The sequence below is a fragment of the Coregonus clupeaformis genome, chromosome 27 (assembly GCF_020615455.1).
Source record: "Coregonus clupeaformis isolate EN_2021a chromosome 27, ASM2061545v1, whole genome shotgun sequence".
Taxonomy (NCBI): Eukaryota; Metazoa; Chordata; class Actinopteri; order Salmoniformes; family Salmonidae; genus Coregonus; species Coregonus clupeaformis.
Genome location: NC_059218.1, coordinates 13,310,922 through 13,334,412, shown reverse-complemented (window position 1 = coordinate 13,334,412; position 23,491 = coordinate 13,310,922). Strand labels below are relative to the sequence as shown.

Genomic DNA, 23,491 nt, shown 5'->3' with positions numbered 1-23,491 from the left:
TTGTTTGGAATAGGCTTTTCTTCCTAGCACAGAACTGCAAGCTAACCAATAGAATATATACACTTTTCTACTATGGGGGATAGTAGGCCTACATTGATATAGGCTAGTGATTTCGCTGTTCGTTACGAGTCTTGTTGGCTGAGTAAAAGTAAACGTGGACAGTTATTCTAATCTCTTCCAATTGCGCATCAGAATTCGGTAAGAAGTACACCGGTTGCGTGTGTCTGGCGCTACATTTTACTCACAGAAATCCTGACACACACACAGCTCGTTAACGGCTGAGAGATCACAGGCTTTCAATACAGCTTCATCTCCATCACCTCACCCTCTCTCTCTCTCTCTCCATCCCGATCTCTCTCTTTCGCAGTAAATTACTCTTCATCTCAGGGTAAACTCCTGTGAGGGAAAAGTACTTAGTGGTGAATTTCAACGACACTCCGCTAACTGACATGATAACCAGACCGCACGCACGCGTGCGTCTGCCATCGCGCGCAAGGTAATTTTGTCCCCCCACACCAGACACGATCAAGAAACGCAGGTTGAAATATCAAAATAAACTCTGAACCAATTATATTAATTTGGGGACAGGTCGAAAAGCATTAAACATTTAGGGCAATTTAGCTAGCTAGCTTGCTGATGCTAACTACTTTGTCCTGGAATATAAACATTGGGTTGTTATTTTACCTGAAATGCACAACGTCCACTACTTCGACAATTAATCCACAGATAAAACTAGACTGGAGTGTGTCTTTCAAATTGCCCACGTGGGTAGATGCTCCTAAAAACCAATGAGGAGATGGGAGAGGCAGGACTTGCAGCGTGTTGAGCGTCACAAATAGAACAGAGTTCTATTTTAGCGCCTGGCCACGCAGACGCTCGATGACGCACGAGCAGTGTGGGTGCAATGATTGAATAACAAGTATGTGTACATTTATTTTGTAACGCTCACGCACGCGAAGCCTAGCAGTTAGAATAATAATAATATGCCATTTAGCAGACGCTTTTATCCAAAGCGACTTACAGTCGTGCGTGCATACATTTTTGTGTATGGGTGGTCCCGGGGATCGAACCCACTACCTTGGCGTTACAAGCGCCGTGCTCTACCAGCTGAGCTACAGAGGACCGTAGAACGTTGGGACAGTAACGTGGTTGCCGATTAAGGCAGCCCCCCGCACCTCTCTGATTCAGTGGGGTTGGGTTAAATGCGGAAGACATTTCGGTTGAATGCATTCAGTTGTGCTGACTAGGTATCCCCTTTCCCCAATTTCTAGCCAACATCGGTTTTCCTCTCCTCACAGAATTGGGTCAGACACCCCGCAGATTGAGCAGAGGAGTGTGTGTGTGTGTGTGTGTGTGTGATTGAGAGAGGGGGGAGGGGATATGTAGAGTGGCAGTTACCAGACAGACACCTTCTATATCGATATTAGTTCCCTGGCCATTTCCTATGAAAGGACCCATGAGCACCAACATGAAGTCTTCCGAGTGGCGCAGTGGTCTAAGGCACTGCATCGCAGTGCTAGCTGTGCCACTAGAGATCCTGGTTCGAATCCAGGCTCTGTCGTAGCTGGCCGTGACCGGGAGACCCATGGGGCGGCGCACAATTGGCCCAGCGTCGTCCAGGGTAGGGGAGGGAATGGCCGGCAGGGATGTTTGTAGAGCATGGCGTTTGCAACGCCAGGGTTGTGGGTTCGATTCCCACGGGGGGGCAGTATGAAAAAAAAAATATATATATATATATATAAAATGTATGCACTCACTAACTGTAAGTCGCTCTGGATAAGAGCGTCTTGTAAATGACCAAAAAAAAAAGACAATAAAATAAAAATTAGAAAAAATATATGTTCATAGGAGCATGTGAAATTGAAAGCTAAGAGTCCATTTTTTAAATATTTATTAAGGCATATATAAATGTTTCCACCATTTTCCACCCCAAAAATTAAGAATAAGCAAAGGCTTTGATTTCTGGTCAAACAGATGGAAAAGGGGTCTTAGAAAAAGTCTTACATATGTATTAGAAATATATCATAACACAATAACGTTGAAGTAAAGACCCCTGCCAACTAATATCAACAAGGAAAAATGTATCCAAACTAAATACACCTTCTGTAAGTTTAAGAAACATTGCCTTGCGCCTTGAAATTCCATTACCAAAAACCCACATTCTAATTTCTCTCCCTCATAAGGAGGGAGGATAATGAAAGTTCACAGAAGTACAGGTAGACCTATCAATTAGTTTGTGTTTATACTGATATATTTATGAATTATTAAGTGATTTAAAAACTCGAAATTCCGTTACCAATTTCCAACGAATCGGTAAGGGAATTGGTGCAATTTAATTGGCTACAATGGGAAATCAGCAAAGTACAGTACAGTAAAGAAAAGTATAGTTCAGCACAGTAGACAGCAGAGCACACTATAATGTACTGAACTATACTAGGGCTTTCGCGGGCTAAAATAAATTATTGGTGGACCAATAGTCATCTGTTCTTTCGACTAATCGACTGATCGAAATTTTAAAATGTGTATTTTTCCATAAATAGACACACCCTGTGTTTTAATGAAGTCAACTATATGTAGGCTACTAAGCTTGTCTGATGATTTTGTCACGATCGTTATTAGATGAGACAGACCAAGGCGCAGCGTGATAAGCATACATCTTTAATTAGTACTTAACACACGAACAAAACCAAAACAACAAACCAACGATACGTGAAGTCCTGAGGTTACACACACCAAACCTTTACGGATCAAGATCCCACAAACTAACTGGTGCCAACAGGCTGCCTATGTATGGTCCCCAATCAGAGACAACGAGCTACAGCTGTCTCTGATTGGGAACCACCCTGGCCAACATAGATCAACACGATCTAGAACAAAAACATAGAAAACTAAACAATGAAAATCCACACCCTGGCTCAACATTTAAGAGTCCCCAGAGCCAGGGCGTGACAGTACCCCCCCAAAGGCGCGGACTGCGACCGCGCCACACAAACACAAGAGGGTAGGGGCCGGGTGGGCATTCCGCCTCGGAGGCGGATCCGGCTCCGGGCGTGACCACCACCTTTTCTCCACCTCCCCGTTGCGCCCCTGGTCTGGTCTGGCCCCGCTGACTGGAGCTGGACCCGACGACGGTGGACCAAACCTTACCGGCTCCGGACTGGAGCCGCTGGCACCGGTGGAGCGGATTGCTCTGACTCCGGAGTGGAGCAGCTGACCGGTGCTGGCTGACCGGTGCGGACCGGGCTGGCGACGCGCACCACTGGCTTGGTGCGAGGGACAGGAACAGGCCGGACCGGGCTGGCGATGCGCACCACTGGCTTGGTGCAGGGAGCAGGAACAGGCCGGACCGGGCTGACGACGCGCACCACTGGCTTGGTGCGGGGAGCAGGACCAGGCCGGACCGGGCTGGCGATGCGCACCACTGGCTTGGTGCGGGGAGCAGGAACAGGCCGCACCGGGCTGATGACGCGCACCACTGGCTTGGTGCGAGGGACAGGAACAGGCCGGACCGGGCTGGCGATGCGCACCACTGGCTTGGTGCGGGGAGCAGGAACAGGCCGGACCGGGCTGACGACGCGCACCACTGGCTTGGTGCGGGGAGCAGGAACGGGCCGGACCGGGCTGGCGACGCGCACCACTGGCTTGGTGCGGGGAGCAGGAACGGGCCGGACCGACGATGCGCACCACTGGCTTGGTGCAGGGAGCAGGAACGGGCTGGAACGGGCTGGCGACGCGCACCACTGGCTTGGTGCGAGGGTCAGGAACAGGCCGGACCGGGCTGGCGACGCGCACCACTGGCTTGGTGCGCGGGACAGGAACAGGCCGGGCTGGACTGGGAACACGCACCACTGGCTTGGTGCGGGGAGCAGGAACAGGCCGGGCTGGACTGGGAACACGCACCACTGGCTTGGTGCGGGGAGCCGGAACGGGCCGGGCCGGACTGTGGAGGCGGACTGGAGGTCTGGAGCGGAGAGCTGACACAACCCGTCCTGGCTGAATGCCTATTTCCACACAATATGTGTGAGGCATCAGCACAGGACGTACAGGGCTGTGCACTCGTACTGGCACTACAGCATGTGGCACTGGCGCAGGATATATGGGACCGAGGAGGCGTACTGGAGGCCACGAGCGTTGAGCCAGCACACCCCGTCCTGGCTGCATGCCCATCTTAGCACGACACGTGCGTGGTGCTAGCACCGGACGTACAGGACTGTGCCGGAACACTCGCGGCACAGTACGTGGCTCCGCATAACACGGAGCCTGCCCAGTCTCACGCTTCCTAGCCTGAGTACGGGGAGTTCGCTCTGCTCTAACTCTAGGCTCCGCCAACCACCCTTTTAGCCCCCCCAAAAAAAATTATTGGGGCTGTCTCTCGGGCTTCCTCCTCGGCTGGTACCCTCTGCGTTGCCGCTGCTCCTCTCTGTAGCGCGCCTCCACAGTCTCTTCCCAAGTCCAGGATCCCTTCCCGTCCAGGATCTCCTCCCAAGTCCAGGCTGTCTGTTCCTGGACACGCTACTTGGTCCTCTTTAGGTGGGATCTTCTGTCACGATCGTTATTAGATGAGACGGACCAAGGCGCAGCGTGATAAGCGTACATCTTTAATTAGTACTTAACACACGAACAAAACCAAAACAACAAACCAACGATACGTGAAGTCCTGAGGTTACACACACCAAACCTTTACGGATCAAGATCCCACAAACTAACTGGTGCCAACAGGCTGCCTAAGTATGGTCCCCAATCAGAGACAACGAGCTACAGCTGTCTCTGATTGGGAACCACCCTGGCCAACATAGATCAACACGATCTAGAACAAAAACATAGAAAACTAAACAATGAAAATCCACACCCTGGCTCAACATTTAAGAGTCCCCAGAGCCAGGGCGTGACAGATTTAAGCACACTGTGATTAAATAATTAAGACACACAAATGACTCAAGAGGGAGCCAGAGATCAAGGTAGCCTAACCAGAAAAAGAAAATATAGATAAACAGTTCACGAACCACCTCCTCCTACTGCTGCTGGCCTTCACCGATTCTGCCATTAAAGGCTCTGCATGGTCAATCCGACATCTGCATTTGCCGTGCAGCATTTACGGTGATATGGCCTCTGCAGAAGTCAGGGCATTCATACTTCTTGCGTTTCGCCGAGCAGCACAGAGCTGTTGTGAAGGAAGTTGTCAAGGAAGTGAGTGTGTTTATACAAGACCTCCCGCCCTCATCTACCGTCAACCAATCATGTCAATGCGGAGCTATACAGAGCCCTCTGCACTGTAAACATTTTTGAGAGGCTCACGGTGATGCGGTACGGAGCTCAATTTGGCCTCTGTGTGCCGCCGGAGGCCCCGCAATTGCGTCACACCATTCATACTGCGCCTCTGACCACATTTTCAGATCAAGCCTAAATTGGCTCTTATGCTCCCGAAGTTGCCGGTAATAGGCTACACCAGGGGTCGGCAACCTTTTCCATTTGGAGTGCCAATTTATCTTGCCATAAATAAATAAATAAATAAAAATTGTAACGTGATTAATGAAAATTACATCGAAATGAAAATTACACACATTTAAAAGTAACTTCTATTGCCAACTATGTAAAATAGCCTACATAAAGCCAACAAACAAAAACATTGCAGCCTGCAGGTAGAAAATATCCTGATAAAAATAAAATCACATTTGCTAAGCATGGCCTGTCTGCAAGGAACTTGAAACTATCAATTTGGTCCAGCCAGCTTACGCTAACAAACTTGCAACATTGTATAAAATATTCTGGACCCTCAGAGTTTCCTGCGCCTCTGAGCTCCGGACAGACACAGCTGTATTTACGCAAGGGATAAGAAGTAATCAGGTAGACCTATTTTATGACATTTCCACCGGATCAGAGCATGACATTTTTTTCCCCTTTCAAGCTGAGTGGTTATGAAAGGGAGAGAGCTGGAAATATTTTTCTAATGGGCTACTTTGAGGAACTATTGTCATTCTCAATGGATGTAAAAACAGACTTAATTTACTTGCTGTTTAAAGTGAAGAAAAATTTACTTTGAGAAGCTTTACGGCTCATTAGTGGTGGTGAGTCAAGAAAATCAGAAATACAATACCATCAGATCCCCAAATGGGCACATTTATAAGTCTACATTTGCGCGCAGGCCAGGTAGCCTAGGCTTACTTCTATGCGTAATCAGGTGGGTGTCCTTACTCAACATTGACAGGAGCGCTCCAAACAAAACACAATTAATAAATTGACAACCTGTAAATGGAATGAAATAAACCAAAACTTGTTTCTCACAAGTTTAGGCTAGGTTGTGCGCTCTGCAAACAACGTGTCCACTATGACAATGACAACTGTAAAATACTACTACTACTACTACTAATAATAATAATAATAATGTATTGGATGCAGGGGCGCAACATTGTCCCCCCACATCATTCAGAATTTGCATTTTCTAACCTCTCTGGATTACAACCAAATTATGATAAATGTACTATATTACGTATTGGATCACTAAAAAATACAATTTGTACATTACCATGTAGTTTACCAATAAAATGGTCTGATGGTGATGTGGATATACTCGGAATACATATCCCAAATGAAATAAATGATCTCACTCCAATACATTTTAATAGAAAGTTAGCAAAAATAGATCAGACCTTGCTACTATGGAAATGTAAATACCTGCCTATTTGTGGAAAAATCACCCTGATTAACTCTTTAGTCTTATCCCAGTTTACCTATTTGCTTATGGTCTTGCCTACGCCTAGCGAACATTTTTTTAAATTATGAGAAAAAAAGATTCCATTTTATTTGGAATGGCAAGCCAGACAAAATTTAACTGGCCTATTTATATAATGAATATGAATTTAGAGGACAGAAATTATTAAATATTAAAAACAGACCTATCACTAAAAGCTTCAGTCATCCAAAAGTTATACTTAAATCCGAACTGGTTCTCTAGCAAATTAGTAAGATTGTCTCACCCCATGTTCAAGAATGGCCTTTTTCCCTTTATTCAGATTACAACCTCTCACTTTCAGTTATTTGAAAAGGAAAACATCTCCCAAATATCACTATTTCTAAAACGAGCCATAGAAAGTTGGTTGCAATTTCAATTGAATCCTCCAGAAAACAACAGAACAAATAATGCAACAAATATGCTAATTGTCAAAAAACCATTATTTTTTGAAAAAATGTTTTAAAAAGGGTATAAATCTTCGTAAATGATATCATAGGTAGGACTGGTGGAGTTATGTCGCACATGCAGCTAACAAAAACATATGGAAATGTCTGCTCTCACAAAATTACAACCAAATAATTGCAGCATTACCGCAAAAATGGAAGAGGAAAGTGGAATTGGGAAGAAGTAAGGAACTTGTCTGTCGGCCCTGCATTAAAGAACATAATTGGTTAAAGAAAATTGTGATAAATAAAAAAGTATACCAGTTTCATTTAAGGACCAAAGGATTGACAGCCGTCCCATATACAGTGGGGAGAACAAGTATTTGATACACTGCCGATTTTGCAGGTTTTCCTACTTACAAAGCATGTAGAGGTCTGTACTTTTTATCATAGGTAAACTTCAACTGTGAGAGACGGAATCTAAAACAAAAATCCAGAAAATCACATTGTATGATTTTTAAGTAATTAATTTGCATTTTATTGCATGACATAAGTATTTGATACATCAGAAAAGCAGAACTTAATATTTGGTACAGAAACCTTTGTTTGCAATTACAGAGATCATACGTTTCCTGTAGGTCTTGACCAGGTTTGCACACACTGCAGCAGGGATTTTGGCCCACTCCTCCATACAGACCTTCTCCAGATCCTTCAGGTTTCGGGGCTGTCGCTGGGCAATACGGACTTTCAGCTCCCTCCAAAGATTTTCTATTGGGTTCAGGTCTGGAGACTGGCTAGAACACTTCAGGTCCTTGAGATGCTTCTTACGGAGCCACTCCTTAGTTGCCCTGGCTGTGTGTTTCGGGTCGTTGTCATGCTGGAAGACCCAGCCACGACCCATCTTCAATGCTCTTACTGAGGGAAGGAGGTTGTTGGCCAAGATCTCGCGATACATGGCCCCATCCATCCTCCCCTCAATACAGTGCAGTCGTCCTGTCCCCTTTGCAGAAAAGCATCCCCCAAAGAATGATGTTTCCACCTCTATGCTTCACGGTTGGGATGGTGTTCTTGGGGTTGTACTCATCCTTCTTCCTCCAAACACGGCGAGGGGAGTTTAGACCAAAAAGCTCTATTTTTGTCTCATCAGACCACATGACCTTCTCCCATTCCTCCTCTGGATCATCCAGATGGTCATTGGCAAACTTCAGACGGGCCTGGACATGCGCTGGCTTGAGCAGGGGGACCTTGCGTGCGCTGCAGGATTTTAATCCATGACGGCGTAGTGTGTTACTAATGGTTTTCTTTGAGACTGTGGTCCCAGCTCTCTTCAGGTCATTGACCAGGTCCTGCCGTGTAGTTCTGGGCTGATCCCTCACCTTCCTCATGATCATTGATGCCCCACGAGGTGAGATCTTGCATGGAGCCCCAGACCGAGGGTGATTGACCGTCATCTTGAACTTCTTCCATTTTCTAATAATTGCGCCAACAGTTGTTGCCTTCTCACCAAGCTGCTTGCCTATTGTCCTGTAGCCCATCCCAGCCTTGTGCAGGTCTACAATTTTATCCCTGATGTCCTTACACAGCTCTCTGGTCTTGGCCATTGTGGAGAGGTTGGAGTCTGTTTGATTGAGTGTGTGGACAGGTGTCTTTTATACAAGTAACGAGTTCAAACAGGTGCAGTTAATACAGGTTATGAGTGGAGAACAGGAGGGCTTCTTAAAGAAAAACTAACAGGTCTGTGAGAGCTGGAATTCTTACTGGTTGGTAGGTGATCAAATACTTATGTCATGAAATAAAATGCAAATGAATTACTTAAAAATCATACAATGTGATTTTCTGGATTTTTGTTTTAGATTCCATCTCTCACAGTTGAAGTGTACCTATGATAAAAAAATTACAGACCTCTACATGCTTTGTAAGTAGGAAAACCTGCAAAATTGGTAGTGTATCAAATACTTGTTCTCCCCACTGTATATTGCAAAATAGTTGGGAAGAGATTTTTGACGTACCGATTCCATGGCATAGTGTTTTATGAACGAATACGCAAAATGACGCCGGATTCAAAACGTAGAATTTTTCAATTTCAATTACTACACAAAATTCTTGCTACCAATATAATGTTATTTATATGGGGGATACAATCTTCCCAGGTCTTCAGATTTTGCTGCGAAGAGACAGAATCATTAGATCATTTGTTTTGGTACTGTCCATTTGTAGCTTGTTTTTGGTCACAGGTCCAGAAATGGCTGAATGATTGCAATATTTACCTGGAGCTAACCTGGCAGATAGCACAACTGGGTGATCTGAAAAGTCATAGTCAAATCGATCAATAATATAATAATACTTTTAGCAAAAATGTTTATTTTCAATTTACAATCTGTAGAAACAATGAGAATAGAAGGGTTCAGAACATTTGTGAAACATTATAGTACAGTTGAAAAATATATGGCAAATAGAAATCCTAGATGGATGGTGTTAAGAGATAGATGGGTGGTGTTGAATGGAGCTGAAGGATGAGACTAATAACAACTAACAACAACAAGATATCTAATGTAAAGCATACTGTGTTCATAATAAGTATTTAGGTTGAGAGCTTTTGTGAAAGAGCACAGTTGGAAAGATATGGCATATAGAAGCAAACCGGATGGACATCATGAAAATGATCGGAGAGGTTGAGGGTAGAGGAAGTTCAGGAGTAAAAAAACTAACAAAATAGAACTATTGTAAAATTGACTGTGTCCATAAAATGTATATAGTATGTACAGTCGTGGTCAAAGGTTTTGAGAATGACACAAATACTAATATTCACAAAGTCTGCTGCCTCAGTTTTGATGGCAATTTGCATATACTCCAGAATGTCATAAAGAGTGATCAGATGAATTGCAATTAATTGCAAAGTCCACCTTTTCCATGAAAATGAACTTAATCCCTAAAAACATTCCCACTGCATTTCAGCCCTGCCACAAAAGGACCAGCTGCCATCATGTCAGTGATTCTCTTGTTAACACAGGTGAGAGTGTTGACGAGGACAAGGCTGGAGATCACTCTGTCATGCTGATTGAGTTAGAATAACAGACTGGAAGCTTTAAAAGGAGGGTGGGTGCTTGAAATCATTGTTCTTCCTCTATTAACCATGGTTACCTGCAAGTAAACACGTGCCGTCATCATTGCTTTGCACAAAAAGGGCATCACAGGCAAGGATATTGCTAGTAAAATTGCACCTAAATCAACCATTTATCAGATCATCAAGAACATCAAGGAGAGAGGTTCAATTGTTGTGAAGGCGTCAGGGCACCCAAGAAAGTCCAGCAAGCGCCAGGACCGTCTCCTAAAGTTGATTCAGCTGTGGGATCGGGGCACCACCAGTGCAGAGCATGCTCAGGAATTGCAGCAGGCAGGTGTGAGTGCATCTGCACGCACAGTGAGGCGAAGACTTTTGGAGGATGGCCTGGTGTCAAGAAGGGCAGCGAGGAAGCCACTTCTCTCCAGGAAAAACCTCAGGGACAGACTGATATTCTGCAAAAGGTACAGGGATTGGACTGCTGAGGACTGGGGTAAAGTCATTTTCTCTGATGAATCCCCTTTCCGATTGTTTGGGGCATCCGGAAAACACCTTGTCCGGAGAAGACAAGGTGAGCGCTACCATCAGTCCTGTGTCATGCCAACAGTAAAGCATCCTGAGCCCATTCATGTGTGGGGTTTCTTCTCAGCCAAGGGAGTGGGCTCACTCACAATTTTGCCTAAGAACACAGCCATGAATAAAGAATGGTACCAACATATCCTCCGAGAGCAACTTATCCCAACCATCGAAGAACAGTTTGGTGACGACCAATGCCTTTTCCAGCATGATGGAGCACCTTGTCATAAGACAAAAGTGATAACTAAGTGAACAAAACATCGACATTTTTGGGTCCATGGCCAGGAAACTTCCCAGACCTTAATCCCATTGAGAACTTGTGGTCGATCCTCAAGAGGCAGGTGGACAAACAAAAACACACAAAAACACACAAATTCTGACAAACTCCAAGCATTGATTACGCAAGAATGGGCTGTCATCAGTCAGGATGTGGCCCAGAAGTTAATTGACAGCATGCCAGGGCGGATTTCAGAGGTCTTGAAAAAGAAGGGTCAACACTGCAAATATTGACTCTTTGCATAAACTTAATGTAATTGTCAGTAAAAGCATTTGACACTTATGGAATGCTTGTAATTATACTTCAATATACCATAGTAACATCTGACAAATATATCATAACACTGAAGCAGCGAACTTTGTGAAGACCGATACTGGTGTCATTCTCAAAACTTTTGACCACGACTGTAAAAGCAGGAAGTAGAGGCCTAAGCGTTGTTGTTACATAAAAAATAAATAATTGTAAACATTTAAGTCATTTAGCAGACGCTCTTATCCAAAGCGACTTACAGTTAGTGAGTGCATACATTTTTCATACTGTTCACTAGTTTACTCCAAATTAGGGAAGGGGTGGTGGGGTTGGATAGTAATTAAGGGAAATATACAGTGGGGAGAACAAGTATTTGATACACTGCCGATTTTGCAGGTTTTCCTACTTACAAAGCATGTAGAGGTCTGTAATTTTTATCATAGGTACACTTCAACTGTGAGAGACGGAATCTAAAACAAAAGACCAGAGAGCTGTGTAAGGACATCAGGGATAAAAGTGTAGACCTGCACAAGGCTGGGATGGGCTACAGGACAATAGGCAAGCAGCTTGGTGAGACGGCAACAACTGTTGGCGCAATTATTAGAAAATGGAAGAAGTTCAAGATGACGGTCAATCACCCTCGGTCTGGGGCTCCATGCAAGATCTCACCTCGTGGGGCATCAATGATCATGAGGAAGGTGAGGGATCAGCCAAGAACTACACGGCAGGACCTGGTCAATGACCTGAAGAGAGCTGGGACCACAGTCTCAAAGAAAACCATTAGTAACACACTACGCCGTCATGGATTAAAATCCTGCAGCGCACGCAAGGTCCCCCTGCTCAAGCCAGCGCATGTCCAGGCCCGTCTGAAGTTTGCCAATGACCATCTGGATGATCCAGAGGAGGAATGGGAGAAGGTCATGTGGTCTGATGAGACAAAAATAGAGCTTTTTGGTCTAAACTCCACTCGCCGTGTTTGGAGGAAGAAGAAGGATGAGTACAACCCCAAGAACACCATCCCAACCGTGAAGCATGGAGGTGGAAACATCATTCTTTGGGGATGCTTTTCTGCAAAGGGGACAGGACGACTGCACCGTATTGAGGGGAGGATGGATGGGGCCATGTATCGCGAGATCTTGGCCAACAACCTCCTTCCCTCATTAAGAGCATTGAAGATGAGTGGCTCCGTAAGAAGCATCTCAAGGTCCTGGAGTGGCCTAGCCAGTCTCCAGACCTGAACCCAATAGAACCCCTCCCCCTCCCTCCCCCCAGCTTGTCATAACACTCAAATGCATTAAGGAAAGAAATTCCACAAATTAACTTTTAAGAAGGCACACCTGTTCATTGAAATGCATTCCAGGTGACTACCTCATGAAGCTGGTTGAGAGAATGCCAAGAGTGTGCAAAGCTGTCATCAAGGAAAAGGGTGGCTACTTTGAAGAATCTCAAATATAAAATATATTTTGATTTGTTTAACACTTTTTTGGTTACTACTTGATTCCATATGTGTTATTTCATAGTTGTGAGGTCACTATTATTTCTACAATGTAGAAAATAGTAAAAATAAAGAAAAACCTTGGAATGAGTAGATGTTTTCAAACGTTTGACTGGTACTGTATACACTACCGGTCAAAAGTTTTAGAACACCTGCTCATTCAAGGGTTTTTCTTTATTTTTATTGCTGACTAAGAAAAATCTCAGTCGACCAACAGCATATCGACCAAATTATCGACCAGTCGATTAAATGGAGTCAGCCCTAAACTCTACGTTACTGAACTCTACTGTTCGTTATTCTGTTGTGCTGTACTGTACTTTGATGTCCAAACTTGTGAAGCAGACGTCTATGATTGATTCAGATTTGGTCCGGAACAAACTAATTTGGTCTTGTTTGGGGCAGAGCTCATAAAAAGAATAGCCAGTGTGTAGAATAATACCCTAATATGCAAAGTAGGATATTGCGTATTTCTACCTTTTGTGTACCTATTTTGGATACATCACCATAAAGAGAACGACATTCATATCCATAATTATGTACTTCTGTGTAGTACAGATCAGGGACACATGATGAAATTCCATTACCGGAATTCCATTACTGTAGTTCAATAATCAAGAGAGATTTTTTCAAAGTCATTGTGTCATGTGCTGGTTCTAATCCCCGAGCCGACTAGGTGAAAAATCTGTCGATGTGCCCTTGAGCAAGGCACTTAACCCTAATTGCTTCTGTAAGTCGCTCTGGATAAGAGCGTCTGCTAAATGACTAAAATGTAAATGTCATAGCCGACATCCCATTCTTTCTGCAGACATCATTGAATCTTAATTCGTAGCAGATATTTTATTTTATTTTATTGTCGTGTACACCCAAAAATTATTTTACTGAAATTCCAGTAAATATGTTTAACATTTTCAGTAGAAAAATTGTTAAGAAGTGTCATTCTGCATAGAGTTGTATGGTTTGTTAAACTTTGAAATCAATGTTTTTTGTTTGGCATACATTTTATGTGAAAAAAGCGGAATCTCAGAGCAATTCTGTGACCGTGGAATTGCCCCCCTTCAACCTTGTGTGTGAGAGTGTGTGCGCGCGTGTGTTTGTGAGGGAATAGTAGCGCAGACAGTTCCAGCGCTGTGATGAACAGAACACACTGTTCTCTCTCCTTCCCCCTCTCCTCGCAAACCAAAACACCACCTGACCGTCCAACCACTGCCTCTTGTTTTCCCTCCTTAATAGACAACGTGTGCGCCGCCGTAAGCTGCATCACTGCTGTCTGTGGGGGTTTTGCATGGAGACAGAACAGCTACATGTGTCAGAGAGGAAGTCCCACCCACATCTGACTCACTGACAGAGCCACACGCACACTCAGACAGGATATTATAGATATTCAAACCTATCTGTCACTCAGTGTGAGTACAGCTACTTGCAGCAGTCAGTCCTCCATACACTCAATTCATTCACTCATCTGGAGCACTTAAATTGGGTCTCTTATGAATGTAACTACGTATCTAAGGGTATGCAGCCGGTGGAAAGGCAATCAGAAATGACCATCGGTGACCTCAGAACACTGATACACACCCCCTGCCCCCTCTTACGGCATGTGCACTAGGGTTGAATGTCGGGAACTCGGTTACCGAGATTTACCACCCAAAACCACTCCCTTTTCCCGGGATAAATAACTGAGAAAACTGTAAATTCTAATAAATTATTTATATGAGCAGCATGACGTGAAATGGAACTGTTAAATGATATGCAATGCCTAAATCTAGCTTTTCTTCTGCTGTTTCTCTACGTGATGAATCATCAACGCCCAGGGTGGGGAAAAACAGCCCATCGGAGTTTGGAGCGCAGTTCACAATGCATGTAGACCTATCATGGTAACTTTCTTTCTTGTGACAGGTAGGCCTACATTTGTTGCAGAATAGCCTATGCTACACTAATATAAAGACCGAATGCAAGTCTTTACACATCTCCATCTGGCTTTCAGGGGTCACCTTATTTTTTAATTGTAAAGATTTTTTATTTTTTTTATTGCAGTTTTAAATACCTATCACTCGAATATTGTTGCTTTAGATCACTGCACGCGCGAGCAGTCTCTCTCCATCAATGCCATTCAAATTGCATCCAAACTAGATCATCCTCTTCAAGATTGATAGGCCTATATTTAGATGTCCTATATAAATCCAATGCAGTACTAGCCTTAAATATAGCTAATGAATGATGGGTTATGCATAAGCTTTTAACTTATAGCCTCTGTCTCCTGCGCAACACGCATGCACCTGTGCTCCGCTGGCCTGTTTCCTTAAAAAAAAAAACACACTCCTTAGCTCTAGAAGTCCCATGCAGGAAAAGCGACATTAGAATAGCTTGCTGGACATCATTTTCTTTGCATTTATTATACCAATAGACTATTTGAAGAGGGACGCAAGTCCTTGTTTGCTGAATGTTAAATACAGCAGGCAACAGAACTCACGGGTCGTTTGAAAGACGATGGTAGGCTACAGCAGTTATTTATTCAGACCTAAAACCATTCAATATTCATGATGTGAAAGCCTTCTGCATCTAATTCAAGTCCTATATTATTCAAACATGTCATGAGAATGATGAAGACAATGAGAGAAAGAGGTGGTAGGCGAATAACATTTGGGGAAATATTATGAAATACACACACACAGTGCATTTGGAAAGTATTCAGACCCCTTCTCCACATTTTCTTACGTTACAGCCATATTCTAAAATTGATTAAATAAATGAATTGTTGTCCTCACCTACACACAATACCCTATAATGACAAAGCGAAAACAGGTTTTTAGATAGTGTTATTTATTTTAGAATTAGGCTGTAACATAATAAAATGTGGAAAAAGTCAAGGGGTCTGAATACTTCCAAATGCACAGTATAGACAGTACCAGTCAAAAGTTTGGACACACCTACTCATTCAAGGGTTTTATTATTTTTACTATTTTCTACATTGTAGAAGAATAGTGAAGACATCAAAACCCCAAAAAATGTTAAAACAAATCGAAATGTTATATTATAGATTCTTCAAAGTAGCCACCCTTTGCCTTGATGACAGCTTTGCACACTTTTGTCATTCTCTCAACCAGCTTCACCTGGAATGCTTTTCCGACAGTCTTGAAGGAGTTGCCACATATGCCTAGCACTTGATGGATGCTTTTCCTTCACTCTGCGGTCCAACTCATCCCAAACCATCTCAATTGGGTTGAGGTCGGGTGATTGTGGAGGCCAGGTCATCTGATGCAGCACTCCATCACTCTCCTTCTTGGTAAAATAGCTCTTACACAGCCCGGAGGTGTGTTGGGTCATTGTCCTTTTGAAAAACCAATGAGTCCCACTAAGCGCAAACCAGATGGGATGGCGTATTGCTGCAGAATGCTGTGGTAGCCATGCTGGTTATGTGTGCCTTGAATTCTAAATAAATCAGTGTGTTCAGACCCCTTGACCTTTTCCACATTTTGTTACGTTACAGCCTTATTCTAAAATTGATTAAATTGTTCCCCGCCCCCATCAATCTACACACAATACCAAAGCAAAAAAAATTGAAATGTTTGTACATTATTTGAAAATAAAAACGGAAATATCACATTTACCTAAGTATTCAGACGCTTTACTCAGTACTTTGTTGAAGCACCTTTGGCAGCGATTACAGCCGAGTGTTCCCGGGTATGACGCTACAAGCTTGGCACACCTGTATTTGGGAACTTTCTCCCATTATTTTCTGCAGATCCTCTCAAACTCTGTCAGGTTGGATGGGGAGTGTCGCTGCACAGCTATTTTCAGGTCTCTACAGAGATGTTCGATCGGGTTCAAGTCTGGCTGGGCCACTCGAGGACATTCAGAGACTTGTCCCGAAGCCACTCCTGCATTCTCTTGGCTGTGTGCTTAGGGTCGTTGTCCTGTTGGAAGGTGAACCTTCACCCAGGTCTGAGGTCCTGAGCACTCTGGAACAGGTTTTCATTAAGGATTTCTCTGTACTTTACTCCTTTCATCTTTGCCTCGATCCTGACTAGTCTCCCAGTCCCTGCCGCTGAAAACCATCCCCACAGCATGAGGCTGCCACCACCATGCTTCACCATAGGGATGGTGCCAGGTTTCCTCCAGACGTGACACTTGGCATTCATGCCAAAAAGTTCAATCTTGGTTTCATCAGACCAGAGAATCTTGTTTCTCATGGTCTGAGAGTCCTTTAGGTGCCTTTTAGCAAACGCAAAGCAGGCTGTCATGTACCTTTTACTGAGGAGTGGCTTCCGTCTGGCCACTCTACCATAAAGGCCTGATTGGTGGAGTGCTGCAGAGATGGTTGTCCTTCTTGAAGATTCTCCCATCTCCACAGAGGAACTCTGGAGCTCTGTCAGAGTGACCATCGAGTTCTTGGTCACCTCCCTGACCAAGGTCCTTCTCCCCAGATTGCTCGGTTTGGCTGGGCGGCCAGCTCTAGGAAGAGTCTTGGTGGTTCCAAACTTCTTCCATTTAAGAATGATGGAGGCCACTGTGTTCTTGAGGACCTTCAATGCTGCAGACATTTTTTGGTACCCTGCTGCAGACATTTTTTGGTACCCAATTGTGGGACCTTATATAGACAGGTGTGTGCCTTTCCAAATCATGTTCAATCAATTGAATTTACCACAGGTGGACTCCAATCAAGTTGTAGAAACATCTCAAGGATGATCAATGGAAACAGGATGCACCTGAGCTCAATTTCGAGTCTCATAGCAAAGGGTCTGAATACTTCGGCGCATGTGACAAATAACATTTGATTTGATGACTTTTGACCTGTCCTCTGCCCCCAGCCTGACCTCAGATGAGATTGTGCTTATAGCCGATCTCAACATAAAGCTCCCTTTTGTTCCTGCTGTACAGTCCAGTGCCCCCGTTAACACCTCTCTACTACAGTAAACCACTGTTCTCTCACCCTCTCTCTCCGTTTGTCTTTCTCCCTCTCGTTCTCTCCCTCCCCATGCCAAGGTCAGACAATGTGTTTACTGCTCGACACCAGGGTGGTATTCATTAGGGCACACCGTAGAAAAGCGCTTCAAAACGTTGTGCAATGGAAAACGTGAACAAGCTATTCTTATTGAACAAGTTGAGATAGTACCTCCCCATTTTCTTCCATTTTGTGCCTAATTAATAGGACCCAGGGCTGAAAAACACACTGATGGATTCCCCCCATCTGTGCCCCTACTGCTCTGCTGGCTGTAAATGGAAAACTTGGCTCTGGTTCATGACCGGTGCTACTCTGTTTATTATCTATGCATAGTAACTTTCCATCTAACTACATGTACATATAACCTCAATTACCTCAACTAACCTGTGCCCCCGCACATTGACTCTGTACCGGTACCACCTGTATATAGCCTCGCTACTGTTATTTTACTGCTGCGCTTTAGTTATTTTTCTAACTTATCAATTTTTTACTTAACACTTATTTATCTTAAAACTGCATTGTTGGTTAAGGGCTTGTAAGTAAGCATTTCACTGTAAGGTCTACACCGGTTGTACTCTGCACATGTGACAAATACAATTTGATTTGATGGCATGACTTGCTAATTGATGTTGTGTATCAACAGTCCAAACATACACTTTTATACAACCAGTGTCCCAAACTCCCACAGCAGTGGTTTGGGCCGTATTCACAAAGTGTAGAGTGCTGATCAAGGATCAACCCATCCCTTCCTAATAATTATCATCAAATAGGCTAAACTGATTCTAGATCAGCACTCCTACTCAGACGCTTTGTGAGAGAAGGCCATGGCTGGTCTTCAAACCTAGTCCTTGAAGGTTACATGGTGTGCAGGCTTTTGTGCCAGCCCAGCATTAACACATACACCTGATTCCAAAAATCCACGGATCATCTAGACCTTAATGAGTTGAATTAGTTGTGTTACTATTGAGCTGGTACAAAAGCCTGCCCACCCTGTAGCTTGCCATAACCGGGAATCTCTCTCTGCCTGCCAGCCCATCTGTAGAGTGGCTGTAGTGGGCTCAAAGCCCTATGAATGGACTCCTTTGACTGTCACCTACCAGACCAGCAGGACAGGTTTAGGTGGCTTTCACTCACTGAGAGGAGGATGAAGGAGTGTGGAAGGGGAAGATAGACCAAGTGGAAAGGGAAGTTTGTCTACTTCTTACCTCTCACACTCACTTTCTTGCTACAGTGCCACTGTACCATCTATAAACATTTATTTGCAAACCTTCAATCACCAGAGCTTGTAAACGTTATCATCATACGCGCGGGTGTGGATTTACATTAAAAAGGTGCTACACATTGGATTTTCTTTATAGAATTTTTGCATTGTAATTTCAGAAAATGTCCATAATATATACATTTTACATTACATTTTAGTCATTTAGCAGACGCTCTTATCCAGAGCGACTTACAGTTAGTGAGTGCATACATTATTATTATTAATTTTTTTCATACTGGCCCCTATCTGGTGCTAATAGTGGAACAATAGTGTTGCACACTACTACTTACCCGCCAGTGTTGTGGTTGGCTGTGATATTTGCTTATTGATTTCTCCCGCCGCAGCGGAATCTGTTGTCAAACTGGAAAAGCTGTTCTGACTTGGTGGCTGTGTTATCTAGTGGAAATCGCTCATTTTCTGGTTGCTAAAATTCTACACTGTTCGCTCAATTTCAGTTTATGTGAGGAGAAAACAAGCACTGAATAGTGTATGGATCATTGTACCATCTAAATCACTGTGAAATATATTTTCAATAACAAACAAAAAAATCATTTTTACAGCTGTTTGAAGCTGGTGGACCAAAACCGCTGTTTGAAGCTGGTGGACCAAAAACCAAAGTAACTTTTGTTTTGGTCCACCAGCTTCAAACATCTGTAAAAACGATATTTTCTGTTATTGAAAAGATATTTCACAGCGATGTAGATGGTATAATGATTCCTTACACTATTCACTGCTCGTTTTCTCACATATACTGAAATTGAGCGAACCATGTAGATTTTTTGCAACCAGGATATGATAGCTATTTCCACTAGAAAACACACCCACAAAGTCAGAACAGCTTTCCCATTTTGACAACAGATGCCACTCCGGTGGGAGAAATCAATAGGCAAATATCACAGCCAATCACAACACTGGCTGGTAAGTAACACTGTGAAACACTAGCGTTCCACTATTAGCGCCAGATATATTATGGACATTTTCTGAAATGACAAAGGAACAAATATTTTTAAATCCTATGTGTAGCACATTTAAGGTCTGAAAGGCACTTGCCCATTTTTGGTTATAGAATATTATTAGTATTCTGGAGTTTCTGCACCTAAATATAAACAGTGCCAGCACTCAAAATGAGTATGCACTTATTTCAGTCCAAGTCAAGCATTGAGCAGAAGGTTATACAGTATGATTGTGATGCAAGTCAAATGTGCCTCAATGACTATTAATTAATAAATGACTTATCATAAATTCACTTTCAAAGGCAATCCCCCAAAGAGGAACAGGGATGCTACAGGTCGGTAACATCTCCAGGAGCGTGTGTGTGTCTAACAGTAGTGAGAGACAGAGTAACAGGTGACACAGCAGCTGTTCTGTTGAGATCCAGCAGAGCCCTCTGGTCATCCAGAGTGAACACACACCTTCTGTCTGTCTGTGAGAGAGCCAGACAAACAGTGGGTGCATTTCAGACACATAAATTCAGCACAGGCCTACAGATTACAAAATCATTGTATCCTATTGATGTGGTTCCTGAGTTCAACACTTCTCCAGGCATTGTAAAGATCTGATATTCCGCACAGCCCTGTGCAGAATGTGTGAATATGCCTAATCTCATCCACCTCTGGGTTGAACTCCATCTAGCAGCCAGGGGACATCAGGTCAGCCGATAGGCACCCATACCATCTGTTGTTGTCACCTAGTCTCACCTTTAACCTCTGACAGCCAGCTGCCTCACCTAGCTGCAGCTGGACTCCAAATCACCTGGAGCAGCGTCCCTCAACCAGCACTGGTCCCTGGGATGTTGCTGACCGGTCCTTCAGATGGTTGTCTTGGCTGACTCACTCCAATTTAGTCTGTTTTCAAGTCTTAGGCTAGTTTGGTCCTACAAGTAGGAAGATCCCATGGTCCATAGGATTTAACTTATTTTTTTTTAATTCCCTAGGGTTGTTATTGGTGTATTGTTGTACTTGTAGATCTGGGTGTAAGTGTTCAAACTAACCATTTACATATACAAATTCCTCATGAATACACAGCTAAGCAGCGGCTGGGGTGATACACAGCAGTGATAATCTTCTTTGACTGCCTTGAACTGGGTTAAATTTGTACTACTATTCTCATGAGATGGTTGAAGCTTTTTGGCGTTAGGTTACTTAGCATTTCAGATCTCATCATGATGAGATTGATGGATCACAAGATAAACTGTCAGTGTGTATTTGTTGTAGCCTAATACGAACACATTCAACCCAATCCACACACACCTGCAAAACATCGACCATATCCTCGCCTACCCTTGCAGGATTGTTATGCTTTGCACATATACAATGTAGCTAATGCACAGACACGTTTCTACTGAAATCGGGCATCGCTTACAGATGTCAGAGAATTCCAAAGCAGTCAGTGCTACATTGTAGCCACCATGCTAAACGTGCTGCTCGGCTTGAAATAACAATGGGAGACATTTTGTTTCACCTTGCAATTCGTTTATCAGAGGCTGCCCAGAGTTGTTGCAACACGGTTTGTTTAGGCCTACAACCAGCCTCTATCTTCCTGTCATTTATAGTTTCCCAATGCGATAAAGGGACTCAACAGCGGAATTAGGCTAGCTACTTTGTAGCTACATTTGCGTATGCCTTATTAGCTGAGGAACGCTAAACTCCGTTCTCTCATATCGAGGCGGAGTTAAGTTTTGATAATTGGTCGCGCGAATTGTTAGCAGCAACATTGAGTCACCATCAGTCGATACTTGTAAAAAATGTCAATTTTGAAAACACTTACCTGTCCCTATGTTTGTCCTGTACAACCGCGGTCCTTCCGCGGGGTGTGGAAATTCATACTTTTATTACAAACTTATCGAATACAACCACGGCCTTTTCCTCATTTGTGTTACTCAACTTGAATACTGAACGTTAGCCAACAAGGCATTACAAAACAACTGTGTAGATGTGTGCAACGTGTTCTGAGCGCTTCTAAGACCAAACGAAATCCACACGCTGTTCTAACATTATACAGCCTTTTGACTGCATATTTAGGCTGGGATATATTAGCAAATAGCTCAGTGGCTAAAGTAGCCTATTCAACAACGCTAGCCTAGCCGTCTGGTTTTATGCTGGGGGCTTACCTTTGACTCTACCCGTGGTTAGAATTGTATACTTGATTCCGTATTCTTCAGCTGCTAGATAGCTCCAATAAATATCGGTGGGTGACAAGAAAATTAGGCTATGTTCGTTCTTTTTCCTTGTATCCACAACAGTTTGTCTAGTCTGTCTTCAAGATGTAGCTCCCATGTCTGCAATTGTGGCGAATCGTTCCCTTTCAAAACTGTAGCTGGCAGCGTCTTCCAATGTGACTCAAAAAAAGATTCGCATCGCTGCTTGACCGGCGTAGATCCGATCGTCACTACTCGGAATGTAAGCATGCACAAAAGTGAGAAGAATCGCTGGGTCCTTGCTCTGAGCGGCCGTGTTCGCCTATAAACTGTATTGCATACCTCCCTGACTATTGCACAATGGCCCGCTAGCTATAATGTATTCAAGAGATCACGGGTCTGGTTTCTCTGACGGGAGAAAGGCATTTTTCACACACCCTCCACAAGGCTCGCTCGCGGCTGACTTCTCTCCTCCTCGCCCCTAGACCAGAGTAGATGATCATTACAGGAGTCATCGACAGAGATGTCACCCCCCGCCTCAATGGTAACGTCGGTTCAGTAACGATCGTTAATCAGATTCCCACAGGCGATTACATTTTGTGTATGCCTATCGTATATTAGGCCTATTTCAGAATAATCTAATGATATGCTTTTTATAGAGATAAATAGTAATGGCGTCTTTTTGTAGGCACTACCTCCGCCATGGTTCGTTGGACAAAACCTATGGGGAAATTAATGCCGTTTTTGGAGTTTTTTTAAATTAACGCTGAAAATAAGGTCTGTGATAAACACAGGCTTAGGAGCTCTTATATGTTTTGGTCTATGAGATAATCTTCATCAGTTAATGTCACTTTTTTGTGAATTCTCATAATATTCATAAAGGTCATGTTAACTGACTGATTATCTCATAGAACAAAAGGTATAAGATCTCCTAAGCCTGTGTTAACCTCAGACGTTATTTTCGGCCTTCATCCCAAAACCCTATTCTTTCCCCATTCATTTCCCCCATAGGGATGGCTGAACAAACCAAAGGTAACTCATTTCCAGGTTTTAGAACAACAAGCTGGCGAGCTCTATTCAGAGGAAACGATTTAAAGGTTGCAGGTAGAAATGTAGGCCCTGCTCTATAGAATATAGGCTTATAAAGATTGATTTCCACGGGGTAAGTGGGGAATATCTGTTCTATGCATTACATTTCTATTTTCACCCCCACCTCCACCCCTTCTGCTCTGAATAGGAAAATACATTATAAACTGACTTGTTAAGTAAACTGTGGGGTCATGGAAGGACAAAGTCACACACCTGCCCCCTGCTGTAGCAGCAACAGGGGGGAGGAGTTCGAGAGAGGGGTAGAGAGATGGGCCGGCTCAGAAAGCGAGAGGGG

At 43.7% G+C, this 23,491-nt stretch overlaps 1 protein-coding gene across 10 annotated transcripts in view; it reads right to left on the bottom strand.

The window, feature by feature from the left end:
• Positions 1-22,612, bottom strand: part of LOC121541447 (zinc finger MIZ domain-containing protein 2-like) — a 53,453-nt gene extending 30,841 nt beyond the window's left edge. For 4 of the 10 annotated variants that reach the window (XM_045208051.1, XM_045208053.1, XM_045208047.1 and 1 more), the window contains exon 1: positions 22,081-22,608. The gene's annotated coding sequence lies outside the window, so the exon portion shown is untranslated. Of the gene's footprint in view, positions 1-22,080 lie in introns of all 10 variants that reach the window. The other 6 variants (XM_045208049.1, XM_045208046.1, XM_045208052.1 and 3 more) reach the window with 5 other exon arrangements.
• Between the last annotated feature and the right edge of the window lie 879 nt (positions 22,613-23,491).